General features: G+C 45.2%; 1 protein-coding gene, 1 non-coding gene and 1 pseudogene across 5 annotated transcripts in view; 2 read left to right on the forward strand and 1 right to left on the reverse strand.

The window, feature by feature from the left end:
- LUZP1 (leucine zipper protein 1) overlaps positions 1-21,818 on the reverse strand; it is a 93,281-nt gene that overhangs the window by 67,138 nt on the left and 4,325 nt on the right. For 2 of the 4 annotated variants that reach the window (XM_030805844.1, XM_030805839.1), the window contains exon 1: positions 16,617-16,904. The exons of 1 other annotated variant lie outside the window; for it this stretch is intronic. The gene's annotated coding sequence lies outside the window, so the exon portion shown is untranslated. Of the gene's footprint in view, positions 1-15,013; positions 15,059-16,616; positions 16,905-21,818 lie in introns of those variants that run through there. One more of the 4 variants, XM_030805842.1, reaches the window with a different exon arrangement.
- On the forward strand, positions 9,929-10,035 carry LOC115833087. Its single transcript, XR_004028538.1, has one exon. It is a non-coding gene; the product is annotated as a U6 spliceosomal RNA (small nuclear RNA).
- Positions 11,186-11,284, forward strand: LOC115833098 (annotated as a pseudogene).

The raw sequence follows: 21,818 nt of genomic DNA on the forward strand, positions 1-21,818 counted from the left end.
TGTCATAATTCCAAGTTCATCAAGTCACTGCTCAACTTGTAAACCTTCAATGATTCCCAAATGTTAGCAAGATCAGGTCCAAATTCCTCGGTATGACTGTTAAGACTGTTCATAATCTCAATGAGCATTACTTCACTAATCTTATCTCCTTCCTAGCCCATAATCTAAACTCTATTACTAATCAGACAAGCATTCGAAGTTCCCATCAATAATACGTTTAATCTCTATCTTTGTCCTTGATTTGCTCTTGCCTAGAAAACCATCCCCTCATCCTTAATTTTCTCAAATACAAAAGAAAAAAATTTAAAAAGTAAAAGAAAAACAAAACCTTCTCTTTCCTTTCTGCCTTTTCAACCTCTACCCATCAACCATTGAAAAACTCTAGTCTAACCGCCTGCATGAAGCCCTCACAGACCACTTCAGCCAAAACTAATCTCAGTAAACTGTAACTTGTCATTTCAACATACACTATTAGCATAACAACAGACCTCCTAGGGCAGTCATTTTAGTCAATGGTATTTCCACCCAAGAATAGTAAATTTTTCATAAGGCTAAATTATTCAACATGAAAAACCCCTTTAATCTGAGATGATGCCCTTTCTCTTACCTGTTTTTGTTTTGTTTTGTTTTTAAGACAGAGTCTCAGCCAGTCATGGCACTTTGGGAGTTCGAGACCAGCCTGAGTGACATAGTGAGACCTCGACTCTACTAGAAATCAAAAATATTACCCACGAATGGTGGTGCACACTCGTAGTCATCTCAGCTACTCAGGAGGCTGAGGTGGGAGAATCATCTGAGCCTGGGAGGTCGAGGCTGCAGCTCCCGCCTGGGCAACAGAGTGAGATTCTATCACACACACACAACCCAAATGCTCCTCAATTGGTCAATAAACAAACTATAATATATCTATACAATGGAATACTACTCAGCAATGTAAAGGAATGAGCTACTGATACATGCAATAATGTGGATGAACCTCCAAAATATGATGCTAAGTGAAATAAGCCAGACTAAAAGGCTACAGACTACAGACTACCACTTACAGAACATTCTGGAAAAGGCAAAATGATAGGAATAGAAAACAACGCAGTGGTTGCCTGAGGGTAAGAATTGGCGTAGACTACAAAAGAGCAGAAGGGACTTTGAGGAGGTGATGGAACTGTGCAAAATCTTGATTGTGGTGGTGGTTGTTGGACAGTATACATTTGTCAAAACTCACAGAACTTTGGGAGGCCACGGTGGGAGGATCATTTGAGGCCAGGAGTTCAACAACAGCCTGGGCAACATAGCCAGACCCCCATCTCAACAACAAAAAAATTTTTTTTAATTACCAGGCATGGTGGCTTGTGCCTGTAGTCCCAGCTACTTGGGGAGGCTGAGGTGGAAGGACTGCTTGAGGCTGGGAGATCAAGGCTGCAGTGAGTCATGATCACGTACTGCATTCCAGCCTAGGGAACAGAGCAAGACCCTATCTTCTTTTTCTTTTCTTTTTTTTTTTTTTGAGACGGAGTCTTGCTCTGTCGCCCAGGCTGGAGTGCAGTGGCATGATCTCGGCTCACTGCAAGCTCCGCCTCCCGAGTTCACGCCATTCTCCTGCCTCAGCCTCCCGAGTAGCTGGGATTTCAGGCGCCTGCCACCACGCCCGGCTAATTTTTTTTTTGTATTTTTAGTAGAGATGGGGTTTCACCATGTTAGCCAGGGTGGTCTCGATCTCCCGGCCTCGTGATCCACCCGCCTCAGCCTCCCAAAGTGCTGGGATTCTTTTTTCTTTATTTTCCTTTTCTCTCTAAGTTACCTTATTATTTCCGTATTATTTCTCCCTGCCCCACTTACAGTCCTCCCATCTATTTTTCCATCACATTTCTTTAAGATTCTGGTAGCCACTTTAAAACTGCCCTAGGATCTAGTCTCAAAACAAAATTCTAACATAATCATAAGTCCTCAAGTTCCTACAGAAAATATTTTCGCATATGTTGGAAAATGTCTAATTTTATCAAATTACACTAAGAATATGTCATATTACACTCCATTACAGCTGTGGCAAGAAGCATAAAAACTGGTATTCCTGATTTAAATCCACCAGGGACCATTACTTTGTTTACATACCCTAACTACATTTTGTAAATATCTCTTTAAGAATCTTCTGTATTTAACTAGCTTCTGTATACCTCTGTAAAGTCTTCCATTTAATGAATCTTTAAGTCCATCAAGATCTAAAAATGGCTTTCTTTCGATCCTAGGAAACATAAGACAATGTTGACCTCATTTAGAGGGCAGTGCACAGTTCATAAAATCATTATGTGTTAAAACAATGTAATGTTCAAGAGTAAACTCAAGGTCAAATCCTAGCTTGGCACTGACCTTGGGGCAAACCGATCTCACATCTTAGGGACTTAGTTTTTTCCTCTGCAAAATGAGGATAATAATAGTATTAGTATCTACCCTAATGGGTTGCTGAAAAGAGATTAAATAAACACATAAAAAGTACTTAAGTACTGTAGCTGTCACATAGAAGTCAGTAACTGGTTTCATCATTAGTCCTCAATGACTAAGAATTCTTCGAAAAATCTGAATTATAAACTTAAATGGGCCAGGCGTGGTGGCGGGTGCCTGTAATCCCAGCTACTCGGAAGGCTGAGATGAGGGAATCACTTGAACCCAAGAGCCACGACCGTGCCATTGCACTCACTCCAGCCTGGGCAACAAGAGTGAATCTCCATCTAAAAAAAAATAAACACTTAAATGAGCTGCTCATTCACTGGTGAATCACTAAAACGGCCTAAATCAGATAAATACCCCCAGATAATTGGGAAAACAGCACATTTTTGATAAAGCTGTTCAGGACTTAACCAAAAATTAACTTTATCTCAACATTTAACGTTACCAGTTAACTTGAAACTAGATAAAAACAGATTTATGTTTAGAAACAGAAAAATGCTGTCAGACCAAGGTAAATGATACCATTTTTCTATCTGAGTTCTTCAGCATCTGTAGAAAGCCTATGCAAATAAAGCCGGCCAGGAACAGTAGCTCACACCTGTAATCCCAACACTTTGGGAGGCCAAGGCAAGCACATCACTTGAGGTCGGAGTTCGAGACCAGCCTGGCCAACATGGTGAAACCCTGTCTCTACTAAAAATACAAAAATTAGCCAGGCATGGTGGCATGAGCCTCTAATCCCAGCTACTCGGGAGGCTGAGGCAGGAGAATCGCTTGAACCCAGGAGGCGGAAGTTGCAGTGAGCCGAGATCATGCCACTGCACTCTAGCCTGGGCAACAGAGCGAGACTGTCTCAAAAAATAAAAATAAAAAATAAAGCATTGGAAAGTGGGCCAGGAAAATACATTTCGCCCTTTAATTATACTTAAGTTCGAATCTGTTCCTACACAGATTTGCCTGTCAACAGACTAAAAATGTTCCTTTCTTAGACAAAATTTAACAATATTAATTTATCGGCCGGGCACAGTGGCTCACGCCTGTAATCCCAGCACTTTGGGAGGCCGAGGTGGGCGGATCACGAGGTCAGAAGATCGAGACCATGGTGAAACCCCGTCTCTACTAAAAATACAAAAAATTAGCCGGGCGCGGTGGCGGGCGCCTGTAGTCCCAGCTACTCTGGAGGCTGAGGCAGGAGAATGGCGTGAACCCGGGAGGCGGAGCTTGCAGTGAGCCGAGATCGCGCCACTGCACTCCAGCCTGGGGGACAGAGCGAGACTCCGTCTCAAAAAAAAATAAAAATAAAAAAATAAAAAAAATAAAAAAATAAAAAAAAAAAATATTAATTTATTAACGTTATAAATAAAATCACAGTGACGTTAATACAACCTAATGTTTTCATTAAGAGAATTCCAATTTAATTGTAATATGGGTTATATTCATACCATGATTTGTTTTATAGAGGTTTCAGCACTGAAAACAAGTGCTGTTATTCAATGGCGTCATCTTAGGAGGTAAGACCTTCCAAGGATTGGGATGACTGGGCGCATCTTCCAATCACGTGGCCAAGACTCAAAACTTTTTTGACGTGCCATTTATAGGATTCTCAAAGACAAACCTCACACACACACAAAATCTTAGTCTCCACCTTTTAGAATAACATTTCATTTGTGACCAAAAACAATGCTGACCACTCACTTCATTCACCAGACTTTCCTATCTCCAAAAGTTAAATATAAGCACCTGCAAAATGAAGACTTACCAGAACTAAGAACACGCAATATGCTCTAAAGACAAATTCAAAAGAAATATACCAAATATTTCAGAATTTGGAAATGTCACTAAAATAAATACATAACTTTCCAAGGCAGGGAGCAGTGGCTCACGCCTGCAATCCCAACACTTTGGAAGGCCAAGGTATGAGGATCACTTGAGCCCAGGAGTTGCAGACCAGCCTGGCAACATGCCAAAATCCCATTTCTAACAAAAGATACAAGAATTAGTAGATGTGGTAGTGTATGCCTATAGTCCTAGCTACTAGGGAGGCTAAAGTGAGAGGACTTCTAGAGCCCGGGAGTTCAAGGCTGCAGTGAGCTGTGATCATGCCACTGGAGTCCAGCCTCGGTAACAGAGTGAGACCCTGTCTCAATAAAAAAATAATAACTTCCCATTTGGAGAGTTCTGATGTTTGTTTTTAAAAAGCAGTCCTAGGCCAGGCACAGTGGTGCCCACCTATAATCCCAGCACTTTGGGAGGCTGAGGCAGGAGGATCGTTTGAGGCCAGGAGTTCAAGATCAGCCTGGGTAACATATCAAGACCTGTCTCGCCGGGCACGGTGGCTCATGCCTATAATCCCAGCACTTTGGGAAGCCAAGGCAGGCAGATCACCTGAGGTCAGGAGTTCAAGACCAGCCTGGACAATATAGTGAAACCTCATCTCTACTAAAAATACAAAAATTAGCCCACCGTGGTGGTGGGTGCCTGTAATCCCAGATACTCAGGAGGCTGAGGCAGGAGAATAGCTTGAACCCAGGAGGCAGAGGTTGCAGTGAGCCAAGATAGCACCACTGCACTCCAGCATGAGCCACAGAGCGAGACTCCATCTCAAAACAAAGCAAAAATAATAAATAAATCTTGTCCCTACAAAAAAAAAAATTTAATTAGCCAGGCAGGATGGCATGCACTAGTAGCCCTAGCTACTCAGGAGGCTGAGGCAGGAGGATCACTTGAGCCCAGGAGTTCAAAGTTGTAGTGAGCTATTATTGAGCCACCGCACTCCAGGCTGTGCAACAAAATGAGAACCTGTCTCTTTAAAAAAAAAAAGGCAGTCATAATACCTTACAGTTGCCCCAGAGATGACTATGAAACTACATAGTAACAAAATTGTAAATGTGAAATATCATACCAGATCTGTGTGAAAGCAGTAAAATGATACTGAAAAGTAATGAAAAACAACTGAAATTGTCTAATTTAAACATTTAAACTCATACTTCTATTATATTTGCTTCCAGAGTGCCCTTGAAGGAACAGTATTTAATATGGTTATTTATATCCACTCATCTTTTTATACTTGGTTGACCTTGGTTTGAATAAACTGGGATTTTCCAAAATAAAGACTTCCCATATTGTTTGTTGTTCTGTGAAATTTTTCTTGTAAAAGATGGGTAAGGCCAGGCGCAGTGGCTCATGCCTGTAATCCCAGCACTTTGGGAGGCCGAGGCAGGCGGGTCACAAGGTCAGGAGTTCGAGACCAGACTGGCCAACATGGCAAAACCCTGCCTACTAAAAATACAAAAATTAGCCAGACATGGTGGCAGGCGCCTGTAATCCCAGCCACTTGAGAGGCTGAGGCAGGAGAATCACTTGAACCCGGGAGATAGAGGATGCAGTGAGCCGAGATCGTGCCATTGCACTCCGGACTGAGCGGCAAGAGCAAGACACTGTCTCAAAAAAAAAAAAAAAAAAAAAAAAAAAGATGGGTTAGGGGCCAGGCATGGTAGCTCATGCCTGTAATCCCAGCACTTTGGGAGGCGGAGGTGGGCAGATTACTTGAGGTCAGGAGTTCAAGACTAGCCTGGCCAACATGGTGAAACGCCATCTCTACTAAAAATACAAAAATTCACCGGCTGTGGTGGCAGGCGCCTGTAATCCCAGCTATACAGGGGGCTGAGGCAGGAGAAGCCCTTGAACCCGGGAGACAGAGGTTGCAGTGAGCTGAGATGACAGAGCAAGACTCCATCTCAAAAAAAAAAAAAAAAAAGACATGGGTTGGGGGTAAGAGAAGAAGTAATCTCAGTTTAGCTTATCACATTCTGTTCTAATCATTTTGACTACAGTTTACCAAAGACTTCAAAATTTGATTAATGGCCGGGCATGGTGGCTCACGCCTGTAATCCCAGCACTTTGGGAGGCTGAGGCGGGCAGATCACGAGGTCAGGAGATCGAGACCATCCTGGCTAACACGGTGAAACCCCGTCTCTACTAAAAATACAAAAAAATTAGCCAGGCGTGGTGGCGGGCACCTGTAGTCCCAGCTACTCAGGAGGCTGAGGCAGGAGAATGGCGTGAACCAGGGAGGCGGAGCTTGCAGTGAGCCGAGATCGCACCACTGCACTCCAGCCTGGGCGACAGAGCGAGACTCTGTCTCAAAAAAAAAAAAAAAAAAAAAAAATTTGATTACTGTTCCCCTCCCAAAGATAAAAATCTAGCATAGAATTATTCATGCCAAAGATGTCACTAACTGGCATTCTTTAAAAAAATCTCAATATCTGACCCTCAACGGATTGTGACACTGGATATCTAGCTTGTGTGTACCAGTTCCTCATCTGTAAAATGGGGTTAAAATTATAAACTACATACTTACTTCATGGGTGTGGTGAAGAATACATGAGATTATGAGCTTGAAACATGATAGGTACTCAATAAATATTTCTTGAGTGAATGAGTAAATAAACTAATGTATGAAAAATGCTCAGGATAGTGCCTGTCACATAGCCAATGGCTAACAATATCAGTATCACACCAGACGTGGTGGGTCATGCCTGTAATCCCAAAACTTTGGGAAGCCAAGGTAGGCGGATTACTTGAGGTCAGGAGTTCGAGACCAGCCTGGCCAACATGGTGAAACCCCCGTCTCTACTAAAAATACAAAAATTAGCTGGGCATCGTGGCAGGCGCCTGTAGTTCCAGCTACTCGGGAGGCTGAGACAGAAGAATCGCTTGAACCCAAGACGTAGAGGTTGCAGTGAGCCAAGATCACGCCACTGCACTCCAGCATGGGCGACAAGAGTAAAATTCTGTCTCAAAAAACAAAAACAAAAACAAACCAATTACTACATTACCCTATAATATTCTAATATAGTTTCATCAGAAAAGCCAAAATAATCACTGATTTAAAATACACAGTAGGTACACCTCCTAAAAAATAATTTACATTTACCACTTAATTTGAAATATGTCCTGAGTTAAATCAACTAAGTTGCTACTAATTTAAATTTGCATTTAAGTTGGCTTATAGAACACACATTCTTCTGCCTTTAACACAAGAGGAAGAATAACTACTGAGAGAGCTTACCAATCAGACAAAGCAGCTTTAAGCAGATTTAATTGGCTCAAGATTTTCACTGTTGACATCAAAATGTTAGTCAATAGAAAATTCAAATAAAGTACTACCTAGTGTCTTGTTTCTGTTAGTAATTCCAATCTGAGAGCATTAAACAAGCACTGATAAAGCATTTTTTCTAAGAAGGAACTCTGCATAGTTAATTCTACGCCAGTGACAAGTTCCAAACGAGTATCTGCTTTGTGGCATTAGGACTGGACTCCTGTACTTTCACACCCTAATAGTCTCTATATCGCCTGAAGCAACTGGTGCACCCCTGGCCTTTAGAGAAAATACTAAGCAGGATTCTAATAAAAAGAATCTATGTTAATAAGCTTAAGAAATTAAAATTGCTACCTATACATAAATATCGTTGGTCATCAAAAACTCTACTAAAGACCTACTATGTGCCAGTGAAAATAACTGAGGAAGGCATTAGCTAAAACAGCTTCTGATTGAGAAGCTTCCAGTCAAATTAGGTAATTAAGATATTAATAGAAGCTGGTCAAGTTAACGAAAAATATGAGGGGTACTGGCATAACAAGCTACAAGATTTCTGAGAAAGTAAGAAGCTTTTGGTACAACTAGGTAAAATAAGATATGTGATAGTGTGATTTCCCACGAACACAAGGTGGTATTGGCAGTAAATGCTATAAAATTTTAGAGAAGAAAGATTAACTGTTGCAAAACCATGATAGACTTCAAAGAGGGAGAACTGAGCTCAGTCTTGAGGGGTGGAAAAGATTTAAACAGTTAAACAGCACAAGAGGAAAGGACAAAAGATAATGGGAACAAAGGTGCTGCATTGAGAATATGGCCATTAAATATTTATTAAATACCTACTCTATGTCAGTCACTGTGTTAGGCACTAGACATACACTGGAGAACAAAACAGATGAGTTCTCTGCTTTCGTGGAATCTAGCAGGGAAGACATAATAATCATGCACACAGATATATAATCATAAATTGCAAAATAGGTGCTATGAAAGGAGGCAACAGAAGCCAGTAATAAGGAATAATGGGAAAGGACTAGCAAGACACGATGATGAGAAAAAGTATCCCTGATATTTATACATAAGCTCAGGCGTGAAGGCAGAAGAGCAGGAGAAAGAAGTGTTCAAGGAAGACAGAGCCATGCATACAAAGGCCCTGAGGTAGGAAACAGCTCATTGAGTTTAAAAATAAATAAGGCCAGTGGCTCATGCCTGTAATCTCAGCTACTCTGGAGGCCAAAGGGCAGCTTGAGGCCAGGAGTTTGAGACTAGCCTGAGCAATATAGTGAGACCCCATCTCTAAAAATTAAATAAGAATAAAAATAAGAAGTTAGCGTAACAGAGGCATAACGGGCAATGAGATTGGCATAAGATGCCAACTGCCTACCCGAAAAGTAGGCAGGAGACGGGCTATACAGGGCATTATAGGTCAAAATAAAGAGCTGAAATGGCCAGGCGTGGTGGCTCACGCCTGTAATCCCAGCACCTTGGGAGGCCAAGGTGAGTGGATCAATAGGTCAGGAGTTCATGGCCAGCCTGGCCAACATAACATGGTGAAACTCCGTCTCTACTAAAAACACAAAAATTAGCCTGGTGTGGTGGCAGGCACCTGTAATCCCAGCTACTTGGGAGGCTGAGGCAGAGAACTGCTTGAATGTGGGAGGTGGAGGTTGCAGTGAGCTGAGATCACGCCACTGTACTCCAGCCTGGGCGACAGAACGAGACTGTCTCAAAAAAAAAAAAAAAAAGAGCTGAAATTTGAATTTTATTCCAAATCTAAAAACCACTAAAACTTTTTGCACGCTCATGTTAGTGTTAAATAAAAGGAGCCAGACCACAAAGAATATATATTGTATGATTCAATTTTTACAAAAGTACAAAAAAAGAGCAAAATAATCTATGCTGTCAGAAGTCAGGATGGTGATTACACTAGGTGGTAGAGGGGAGACAGGAACTGAAAGGGAACTGGATAGGGGCTTCTAGGTACTGGTAACGCTGTTTCTTGATCTAGATCTAGGTGCTGCTTACATGGGTATATTCAGTTTGTGGGAAAAAAACATCAAGTTCCACTTTTACATGCATTTTTCTGTATATGTATTATATACTTCAATAATAAAGTTTTTAATAACGTAATATATATACATATATTTTTTTGAGAGTCTCGCTCTGTCGCCCAGGCTGGAGTGCAGTGGCACGATCTCGGCTCACTGCAAGCTCCACCTCCCGGGTTCTCGCCATTCTCCTTCTTCAGCCTCCCGAGTAGCTGGGACTACAGGCACCTGCCACCATGCCTGGCTAATTTTTTGTATTTTTAGTAGACACGGTGTTTCACCATGTTAGCCCGGCCCATAATACATTTTTAAAATACTATTTTGTCCAGATAAAAACAGGAATAGAGTACTCACTTCCACAATACAAATACTAAAATTGGAATGGTACAGGGAAGATTAGTATGTGCCCTGCACAAGGATGACATGCTAATTCATAAAGCAGTCCATATTTTTAAATTTTTTTGTAAAAATAAAGAAACAAACAGGTAAAAAGGGGCACATGCAAATACGGCAGGTCTTGAATGAAAGATTACCCTGGTAGAAGCTTTCAGAGGAGTAATTCAAATAGCCAGTGATACAAAGTACCATGTTTATAAAGAATAAGGCCAGGCGCAGTGGCTCACACCTGTAATCCCAGCACTTCTGGAGGCCGAGGCAGGCGGATCACAAGGTCAGGAGCTCGAGACCAGCCTGGCCAACATGGTAAAACCCTGTCTCTACTAAAAATACAAAAATTAGCTGGGTATGGTGGCTGGCACCTGTAATCCCAGCTACTCGGGAGGCTGAGGGAGGAGAATCGTTTGAACCCAGGAGGTGGAAGTTGCAGTGAGCCGAGATCACACCACTTCACTCCAGCCTGGGTGACAGGGTGAGACTCTCTCAAAAAAAAAAAAAAAAAGAATGAATGTTGGGGCCAGGTGCCACTCATGCTTGTAATCCCAACACTCTGGGAGGCCAAGGTGGGAGGATCGCTTGAGCCCAGGAGTTCAAGACCAGCCTGGACAACAAAGCAAAACCCTGTCTCTACAAAAAAAAAAAAAAAAAAAAAAACAGTTTCTTAATTAGCTGGGCATCGTGGTGCACACTTGTAGTCCCAGCTAATCGGAGGCTGAGGAAGAACTGCCTACGCCCAGGAGTTCGAGGCTGCTGTGAGCTATGACTGCCACTATACTCCAGATCGAGAGAGTGAGATCCCGTCTCTTAAAAAAAAAAAAGAAGAAAAGAAATGCTGGGTCTGGGAAGGAAGTTGTGCAATACTAAAGGATTAACTATAAATTCCTTAGAACATAAGGAGGAATCTCCAGGAATTAAGAAAGTCATAGATGACAACAGCAATGCCTAAAAAGGTTAGCAATGCTTGTTATGTTGTGGCTCATATTTTAATACTGTATTTCCAAGCTCTTCCCTTGACCCTCCACTCCCATACAACTGAGAGTGTAATGACATAGATCCCAAACCTGAGCATGAATCATACCTGAGCTCGAATCAATGGTCTGCCCCTCACTTGCTCTGGCAGTTAACTGCTCTGAGCTCAGTTCCCCCATTTATAAAATAAGGATAATGACCACCTCATAGAGTTATTATTTTTTCAAAGGTGAACAGAGTAGTCACTTCTGCAGCACAAATACTAAAACTGGAACAATACAGAGAAGATTAGCATGTCCCCCGCTCAAGAAGGGAACACTATTATAGTCACCCTTTTGAGTAGATTTAAAGGGTCATTTTTTCCTAATGGCATACGGAGGACCAATGGTAGATTTAACAAGAATTCCTTTGCTTCGGGCAGAGCAAAAAAAAAAAGTTTCCATTCTCAGACAAATCCATGGGTGACAGAGGGGCTTATAAAACAGTCACTGGCCGGGCGCGGTGGCTCACGCCTGTAATCCCAGTACTTTGGGAGGCCGAGGCAGGCGGATCACGAGGTCAGGAGATCGAGACCATCCTGGCTAACGTGGTGAAACGCCGTCTCTACTAAAAATACAAAAAATTAGCCGGGCGTAGTGGCGGGTACCTGTAGTCCCAGCTACTCGGGAGGCCGAGGCAGGAAATGACCGGAGGCTGAGGCAGGAGAATGGCATGAACCCGGGAGGTGGAGCTTGCAGTGAGCCGAGATCGCACCACTGCACTCCAGCCTGGGCGACACAGTGAGACTCCGTTTCAAAAAAAAAAAAAAAGTCACCATAGAGAAATAGAATGAATAAAGATAAAATCAAAAAATAAAGAGAAGGTAGAAATGAAGCTTCTAGAAGCTCACTAGCAGAGGTTCCAGGCATTTTCTAAGACAGAGACAGAGACTTGAGCTAAAGCATACTGGGAGAAGTTCAGTGACTTGAGAAACTATGAAAATGAAGAAACAATCTTCCCCGCAAGCCACAATTGCTACCTAATGTATTCTTCCCTTTGTGGAATATTACTTAAAACAAGTTAGAGATCAACACTAAGGATATTCTGTCATAGGTGGAAGGGCAAGGCCTTCAACCACTTTACACCATCCCCACCCTTAAGTATTATTTGAACAACCATAATTTGTTACGCGCTTCTTTTTTTTTTTTTTTTTTTTTTTTTTTGAGACGGAGTCTCGCTCTGTCGCCCAGGCTGGAGTGCAGTGGCGCAATCTCGGCTCACTGCAAGCTCCGCCTCCCGGGTTCACGCCATTCTCCTGCCTCAGCCTCCCGAGTAGCTGGGACTACAGGCGCCCGCCAACACGCCCAGCTAATTTTTTGTATTTTTAGTAGAGACGGGGTTTCACCGTGTTAGCCAGGATGGTCTCGATCTCCTGACCTCGTGATCCGCCCGCCTCGGCCTCCCAAAGTGCTGGGATTACAGCCTTGAGCCACCGCGCCCGGCCTGTTAAGCGCTTCTTAAGCACAGCCAAAGATGTTAAGTTTTATATTTCAGGAGCTACCATTTCAAAAGAAAAAAAAAAAAACTTCAACTCCTTAAATCTTTTGGTAACTTTTTCCCCAAAATGTATCCTCTGTCTTAAAGGTAACTAAAATCTACTTCCTCCTGAATTTATTTATCTTTCCCCGATCCAATAAATGTCTTTCCCTCTTATTCTTCCCATTTACCTCACCATTAAATACCTAAGGTTTTCCTATTTCCTCCCAAGTTGGCACATTAACACTCTAATATTCATTCTGATCTCACAGTATTGAATCTGAGCACAGAAACCTCATAACATTCCCAGGGATAAATCTGCTACCCAATTCCTAAAAGATAACACACAGTTTAAAAAAATAAACGCCGTGGTGGTAATTATACAACTGTATACATTTGTCAAAGTTCGTCAAACCGGGCCGGGCGCGGTGGCTCACACCTGTAATCCCAGCACTTTAGGAGGCCGAGGCGGGCGGATCAGGAGGTCAGGAGATCGAGACCATCCTGGCTAACACGGTGAAACCCCGTCTCTACTAAAAATACAAAAAATTAGCTGGGCGAGGTGGCGGGCGCCTGTAGTCCCAGCTACTCGGGAGGCTGAGGCAGGAGAATGGCGTGAACCCCGGGGGGCGGAGCCTGCAGTGAGCCAAGATCGCGCCACTGCACTCCAGCCTGGGAGACAGCGAGACTCTGTCTCAAAAAAAAAAAAAAAAAAAGTTCGTCGAACCGTACATTTAAAATTGGTGAATTTTATTGTATGTAAATTATACCTCAATAAAGTTTTTTTTTTTTTTTTTTTTAAAGAATGCATTCAGGGCAGGACATGATGGCTCATGCCTGTAATCCCAACACTTTAGGAGGCTGACACGGGAGGATCCCCTGAACCCAGGAGTTCCAGCAGACCAGCCTGGGAAACATAGGGAAACCTCATCTCTATAAATAAAAACAAAAGTTAACCAGGCATGGTGGCACGCACCTGTGGTCCCAGATTCTCAGAAGGCTGACGTGGGAAAATCACTTGAGCCCAGGCAGTAGAGGATGCAGTGAGACATCATCACAGCACTGCACTCCAAAAAAAACGGAATACATTCATTACATTCATCAAATATTTGCTATGCATCTATTATATGCATCAAAGTTTATACCACATCTTTCAGCCTGGACTATCCGGGTCCTACCTGTAACAGCATGCTTTACTCATAAGTTGACACTGTCCCTAAAAGCTGTATTACATGAAAAATGGTTCTGTTTCTGATAATGTTACCTTAGTGATGGCCGCTTTACACTGGAAGGGCCATTAGCTATCCATCAACTTCCATTACATAAATGAAATATATGATCACTTAGGTACTCTCCATTTTAACAGAAATGCTTCCATCATAAGAAATAAGTAAGCACCTAGTGGCATATAGTACATACCACTACTACACTACTACATACAGCCTTGTCTTTTTACAAAAAAAAACAGCACACTTCAAGTGCATATTGATAACACTACTGAAAGAAAAGGCAATATTGGAGAATAGACTTAATTGACTTATTCTAGGGCCCACAGTCACCCAGTGGCTGAGTCAAAGGCCAAAAAACTAGGTCTCATGATTCCCAAGGCAGTGGGCAAAGTAGAGAGACAACCACAGACCTGAGAAAGAGACCTGGGTATGAATTCCAGCGCCATTTCTCACTAGTTGCGTGTGTGAACTTGTGACAGTCACTTTACTTTCTGACCTTTGGCTTGTTCATCTATAAAACAGGGATGCTGACCGGGAGCGGTGGCTCACGCCTGTAATCCCAGCACTTTGGGAGGCCGAGGCGGGCAGATCACTTGAGGTCAGGAGTTCAAAACCAACCTGGCCAACATGGTGAAACCCCATCTCCACTAAAGATACAAAAATTAACCGGGCATGGTGGCACACACCTGTAATCCCAGCTACTGGGGAGGCTGAGGCAGGAGAATAGCTTGAACATGAGAGGCGGAGGTTGCAGTGAGCCGAGATTGCACCATTGCACCACAGCCTGGGTGACAGAGCACTCCGTCTCAAAAAAAAAAAAAAAAAAAAAAAAAAAGGGATGCTAACCACCACCTCACAAAATTATTGGGAAGACTGCCTAAGATCTATAACCACCTAGCATAATTACTGGGCACAGAATAGGCAACTCAACAACATTAGTTCCTTTTCTTGGTCTTAAATTATTTAAGATTAAGAAAACACCTCATAATCAAGGAAGGCTAATTAACAATCCGCATTATTAATCACTGGTCAACAATGAACCTGTGTTTGCTGCCTTCTTCACACTCTAACCCATTCCCTTCCCAGCTCACTATTTCCAGCTTTCAAACTTTGGTTACTATGTTTAGAAAAGTGATTTAATTTTAGAAACCTGGAAAATTCTTCTAGGAGTAAATTGAGCAAAACCTTAATCTGCCCCCAGAGGAATTCTGAGCAAAACAATTATTTCTGACAAAAGAATTTTCTATGGGGGTAATTCAATTTAACCACATGAATACTACCAAAGTTGCAAACAAAGTGACAGAAGGCAATCTGGAACATACCGTCCAGATTCCCCAAAAAGAAATGTCCTCCTAAAATCCAAATCCCTCCCTCCCTAATTTGAGGTAGTCAAATCTTATTAGATGATCTGAATTCTCCCGGCTCTGACACCAGTCCAGCTCCTTAGGCCAGAACTGCAGCCGTTTGTAAAAGAAATACCCTGAGCAAACCCCACCCCTCAAAACATCCCCAAAAGGCAGGGAGGTCCAGAGAGTATTTTCTCCTCCAACGACAGATAAGACACCAAGGGCTCAGCAGCGCAATCCTTCCCCCAAGGTCATTCAAGTCAGTGAAGGTGCGACGGTGGAGCTGCAGGAAGTCTCTGGCCTTCTGGAAATCATACTGCAGGGGGGTTTTGGGGGTGCCTACTCTCTTCCCCTCTCCCACCCGCAAGGGTGAGCACTGGCCTCGGCATTTCCGAAACAAGCCACAACAAGCTCTGCAGTGTTAGGAAAGGGGTTGACGCGATGAAGAAACAGATGCTCCAAAGGAAGATGGTCTTTCTCGGATCGCAGAGGCTCCTCCAAGGTTATGCACAGAAACCGCAGCCACCTCCAAGAGCTCTAAACCGGGCTCCGAAGCCCCAGCGCGGCCGCTCCGGGTCGCCAGCTTCCCTGCAGGCAGGCTCCGCAGCCAGCGGCCACCAGCCCCAGAAACCGCACTTCATTCCTGCGCTCCGGGAAGCCATGGCTCCTTCCCCGCCCGGGCCGCTGGGCGGGGGCCAGGGGCGCGCGGGGAGGCGGGCCCCGCGCTGCGGAAAGTTCACCGCGGCGGGCGGGGGGAGGCCCCGGCCCCACTCGCCGGCGTCCCTCCGCAGATTCCACCATTAATTAGTCCTAAGGACTGTCTACTGGCAACTTAAACAAAGCGAATGCCTCGAATTCCTTCCCGGCCCAGCGGTCTGGCTGCGAGACCAACAGAGCGCCCGGGACGCGGGCTGGCGCGGCCGACAGCTGCGGCGGCCGCGGGACCCCTCCCCGCCCGGCCCGCGCCCCGCGCCCCGCGCCCCGCAGCTGGCCCCGCACGCCGGCCCGACGCGCTCCCAAACCGCCCTCCTCCTCCTCCTGCTGGAGCTCCCGGGCCCTTCCTGTCTGAGCACTTCCTTCCTCCGGTGCCCGCCGGGCCCCGCGCAGCCCCCTCCACGGCCGCCTCGTCGCCCCCCGCCCCAGTCCGGCCCGCGCCCCCTCCCCCAACCCCAAACTCTACCCTCGAAACTCTTCGCCGCCCCCTCGAAAATGTCTCCTCCGCGTCTCTGCCCCTAACATTTCTCCTCAGAGTCTCGCTCCCACCAAGAAGTCTCCTCAGAACCTTCCCTCCCCCTCCCGAGGAAAAATCTCCTCAGAGTCTTCCTCCAACTCCACAAACATGTGCCGGGTCTCGCCCCAAAAGGTTCCCTCCTGAGCCCTTCCTCCAAAATCCATTCCAACTCTCCCCCAACTCCACACCCCCATCCTTCCTCGGCTGCGCCCGCGGTTTCTTCTGCCCCGTGGCCGCGGGTGCCCCGACCTCACCGGGGACCGGCCCCCCAACCCCACCGCCCTCCGCTCCCCGCGCCCGTCCCAGCCCCCCGCGCCGCGCTCCCGCCGCCGCCTCACGGACCCTCACCTCGGCGGCCCCGAAACGCGCTCCCGCCCGCGGAGGGCTCCGACGCTCAGCTGCCAGCGACCGGCGCCTCCTCTGGCTCCGCGGGACTGACAATGAGGGGCGGGGCCAAATGGTGACGTCAGCGTTCTGGAAGGCGGGGTCTTTGTGATGGGCGGGGTTGGTCTGCAGGTCCCGCCCCCTCCGTGCTTTTTTCCCTTCCCAGGACTTAGACTCCACCAAGCTTTTATTGCCTCCGTAGCCAGATCCTGTGCTAGGCGCCCTGGGAAATCGAAATGGAAGACAAGACTTCTCGATTTCAGGAGGGACACTTTAGGCCCGCGTGGTGGCTCACGTCTGTAATCTCAGAACTTTGGGAGGCTGAGGCGGACGTATCACTGAAACTCAGAAGTTCAAGACCAGCCTGGGCAACATGGCGAAACCCCATCTCTATAAAAAATACAAAAATCAGCCAGGCGTGGTGGCGCGCGCCTGTAGGCTAAAGTAGGAGGATCGCTTGAGCCCGGGGAGGTCGAGGCTGCAGTGAGCCGTGATCGTGCCACTGCACTCCAGCGTGGGTGACAGAGTGAGACCCTGTCTCAAAAGAAAAAAAAAAAAAAATTGGGGCACTCTCAGTAGGGTTGTGAGGATTAAATGAGATAATCAACGGAAAGGTGCTTAGCCTACAACCTGATATGGAATAATCACTCAACAAATGCTATTTCTATTACTCCGCAAATGCAGAGAAGGAACTCAGCTCAGACTCGGGAGGCATGGGTTCCAGTCCCCCACTGTGCTATTAATTCATTGTGTGATGCTAGACAAGTACTCTCCCATCTATGTTCCCGATTTTCATCTTCTTTAAAATGGGAAGGGGGAATAACCAGATGATCTCAAAATCCCCTCCCATACTTCTATGACATACTTCCTTTAAGTCTACTATCTAAAAGGCACCTAGGGCCCTGAGAAGTCAGGAGGAGGGCTTCGAAGACAGCCCAAGACCCACACCCAGCATAGTACAGGGCACAGCCAGAGACTGCTCTCGCTGCGGATGCCCTCCCACACGCTGGCACGCAGCAGCATTCACAAGCCAGGACACAGATGGGCTGAGGGCTGCTTCCTCTCTGACTACAGCAGCATAGTTGGTCTCTTGAGACATCTCTTGTGTAAGCTCTTTATTGCCTATGGAATAAAGGCCAAAGCCCTGGCCTGGTATGATCACTTCCTACCTTTACACACACACACACACACACACACACACACACACAGTTTATCCAAACTTCTCTTAGCACACCCACTGCTTTCCCACATTTGACCCTTTGCTCAAGCTCTTCCCCTGCTGTCTCACCTCCCAGCGTCTCCCAGCCAGAAAGCAATCCTCCCTGTTCTGAATAACCAATAACATTGTGTTTATCCCTCAGGTGGGCATGAACACTACAACTTATAACAAACTGACCTCCCATTTGTTTCTTAGCACTTCCTGGAGGTCAGAACCCACACATGTTTGTGGAGCTCAAGCTCTGATGCCAGAAAACCCTGGGATCATATGTTCTAGGGTCAAAATAGCTGTCTCTGAGCCTGTCTTCTCATCTATAAAATGGGGATAATATAGTCTTGTGGTGTTTGTTTTAAAATTACCTAAGATACAGTATGGAAAACATCAGGCACAGTGTTCCACAAACAATATGAACAATATGATTGTCATTCTTATTTTCTTTCTTTTTTTTTTTTTTTTGAGATGAATTTTGTCTCTTGTCGCCCAGGCTGGAGTGCAGTGGTGTGATCTCAGTTCACTGCAACCTCTGCCTTCCAGGTTAGAGAGATTCTCCTGCCTCAGCCTCCCAAGTAGCTGGGATTACCAGCACTCGCCACCACACCTGGCTAATTTTTGTATTTTTAGTAGAGACGGTGTTTCACCATGTTGGCCACTCTGGTCTCGAACTCCTGACCTCAGGTGATCCATTCACCTCGGCCTCCTTAAGTGCTAGGATTACAGATGTGAGCCACCACGCCCGGCCCCTGTCATTCTTATTTTCAATAGTATTATATTGACCAGGAGCAGTTGCTCATGCCTGCAATCCCAGCACTTTGGGAGGATCTCTTGAGTCCAGGAGTTTGAGACAAGCCTGGGCAACACAGCAAAACCCCATCTTTACCAAAAATACTAAAAATTAGCCAGGCCTGGTGGTGCCCGTGCAGTCTCAGCTACTCAGGAGGCGGTGGTGGGAGGATCCCTTGAACCTGGGAGGTGGAGGTTGCAATGAGCCATGATAATGCCACCACACTCCAGCCTGGTGACAGATCGAGACCCTGTCTCAAAAAAAAAATATATATATATATAAAATTACTGTATGATTTATATATATATTTTATATATATAACTACCATCATCAGTATTATTTCTAGTTATTAACACCACACAGCACCTCATGACAATCCACCTAATCATTTCATATGGAAGACTTTAGGGTCTTGAGAAAGGAAGAGGCTTGCTGAAAGTGGCCCTGCAAAGCATTCCCATTGGAATGGAAACCAGCACTCCAGTCTGCAGACCCCAGATGGATTCTGCAGAGTCACATCTGATGCCCCAGGGCATCTCTGCCATTCAGCCTGCCTCCAAGCTGGAGTCAGCTTGGAGTTCTCTCTGAGAGTTTTTTGCAGCAGAGCTGACCCATTTCTGCTTCATGCCTTTCTCCTTTCACCTTCTTTACAGAGACATGGATCTGTGTTAAACTGCCATTGGCATCTCTGCAATCCTCTAGGAGAACTGCAATGAGGCACTGGGCGTTTCTAGAGCAGTGGCCTGTGGAAGGAGGGGAGCAACTTTGGGGTTCTGATTAATTTCCTATGCTGCAGGCAGGCACATGGGTGTCCAGAAATGCCTGGCCCGGTCCTCAAAGTCCCCTAATAAATTATAGCTTATTTTTAGAAAAAATATTCAAAAACACCACTTCCTGTGAAAAGTAATCATGGCTGTAAGATTGCTGGAGGCAAAGGAAGGGCCTTTACTGAGTTGCCCCTAAGGGCTAAAGCTGATTCCAAGTACTACAAACCCTTGGAAGGAAGAACCCAGGACATACAAGGGACGTTCTGAAGAAAGAACTTTCTCCCCAGGACCCATGATCCCAGCAACCACTTATTGATTTATTCATAGCAAAAGCTTTGGTACAGGAAAGATCAATATTCAAAACCCAGCTCAGTCACTTACTAGTTATGTAATCTTGGGCTTTTAGGTCCGCACCTCAGTTTCTCATCTGCAAAATGGAAATAATAATAATACCTTTCTCACACAGTGCCTGTGAGGGTTAAACATGTGAAAGAGCTGAGTTCAGAGCCTGGCACCTAGTTCATGCCAGGATATAGTGGTTGCTGTTACTATTTGAACATGTCCTCGTCCTCCCAGCAAGACCTCCCATATGCTGGACTCTGGACTGGAAGTAGAGCTAAATAATAGCCCTGCCCTCAAGAGGCTCCATTAGTAAAAGGAAAGGAATAGATTTGTATGATTGGACAATAAAAGGTCTCTATTGGACATTGTTAAGTGAAAAGAGTAAGAGTAAGTTGCCGAATTACAAGTGTAGTAGGATCCTGTAGTTATAATTTGTAATATATGCTTAGTATATGCCTAGAAAAATATGGAGACTATAAAGAACTAAATAAGCCAGGCGCAGTGGCTCACACCTGTAATCCCAGTGCTTTGGGTGGCCAAGGTGGGAAGATTACTTGAGACCAGGAGTTTGAGACCAGCCTGAGCAACATAGTGAGACCCCTGTCTTTACAAAAAAAAAATTTTTTTTTTTTTTTTTTTTTTTTTTAGACAGAAGTCACCCTCTGTCGCTCAGGCGGGAATTCAGTGGCATGATCTGGGCTCACTGCAACCTTTGCCTCCCAGGTTCAAGCAATTCCCCTGCTTCAGCCTCCCGAGTAGCTGGGATTACAGGAATGACCCACCACACCTGGGTAATTTTTGTATTTTTAGTAGAGACGGGGTTTCACCATGTTGCCCAGGCTGGTCTCGAATGCCTGGGCTCAAGCGATCCTTTGGCTTTGTCCTCCCAAAGTGCTGGGATTGCAGGTGTGAGCCACCATGCCCAGCCAAAATTTTATTTATTTATTTTTATTTTTTTTGAGACAGAGTCTCGCTGTGTCGCTCAGGCTAGAGTGCGGTGGTGCGATCTCGGCTCCGCCTCCCGTATTCAAGCAATTCTCCTGCCTCAGCCTGCTGAGTAGCTGGGATTACAGGCCTGCGACACCATGCACGGCTAATTTTTGTATTTTTAGTAGAGACAGGGTTTCACCATGTTGGTCAGGCTGGTCTCGAACTCCTGACCTCATGATCCACCCACCTCAGCCTCCCAAAGTGCTAGGATTACAGGTGTGAGCCACCGCCAGGCATGGTGGCTCATACCTGTGGTCCTGGTTACTCAGGAGGCTGAGGAGGGAGGATTGCTTGAGCCCAGGAGTTGGAGGCTGCAGTGAGCTATGATCTCTGCACTGCACTCCAGCCTGAGTGACAGAGAAAGACACTGTCTCTAAAAAAATAAATAAATAAATAAGAGCTAAATAGAGAATCTTCAGTTTTTTTCTTTCTGCTTTGCTGAGTTTCATTTTGTTTTTGTTTTAGCTTTTTTTTTTTTTGAGATAGAGTCTCACTTTGTCACCCAGGCTAAAGTGCAGTGGCATGATCTCAAGTCACTACAACTCCACTTCCCAGGCTCGACTAATCCTCCTACCTCAGCCTCCCAAGTAGCTGGGATAACAGGTGCCTGCCAACACGCCCAGCTAATTTTTTTTGTATTTTTGGTAGAGACAGGATTTCACCATGTTGCCCAGGCTGGTCTCCATCTCCTGAGCTCAAGCCATCCACCTGCCTTGGCCTCCCAAAGTGCTGGGATTACAGGTGTGAGACACTGTGCCCAGCCTGCTTTGCTGTTCTGTGTGTGCATATAGTGAGAACTTTCAAAAAAGACTTTGCTGTGGAGGGGAAAGGGGGTAAAAACACAGCTACAAGGTATACCCGCAGTAGGCATCTGAGCCACCTGTGCATACTGCAATAGAAAATTCCACAGATCCCATCTCCTCCTTCGTGGGGTTCCAAGAAAGCCCATGCCGAGACAATTTTCACTTTCTCCCCTGACCCTAGCCCTTGGTTGCATTTGAACTTTCAATGCTACAAGCCAAAAGTAAGACACCTAACAGAAGTCTCAGGAACTATGACAAGGCCAG

The sequence above is a fragment of the Nomascus leucogenys genome, chromosome 24, assembly GCF_006542625.1.
Source record: "Nomascus leucogenys isolate Asia chromosome 24, Asia_NLE_v1, whole genome shotgun sequence".
Taxonomy (NCBI): domain Eukaryota; kingdom Metazoa; phylum Chordata; class Mammalia; order Primates; family Hylobatidae; genus Nomascus; species Nomascus leucogenys.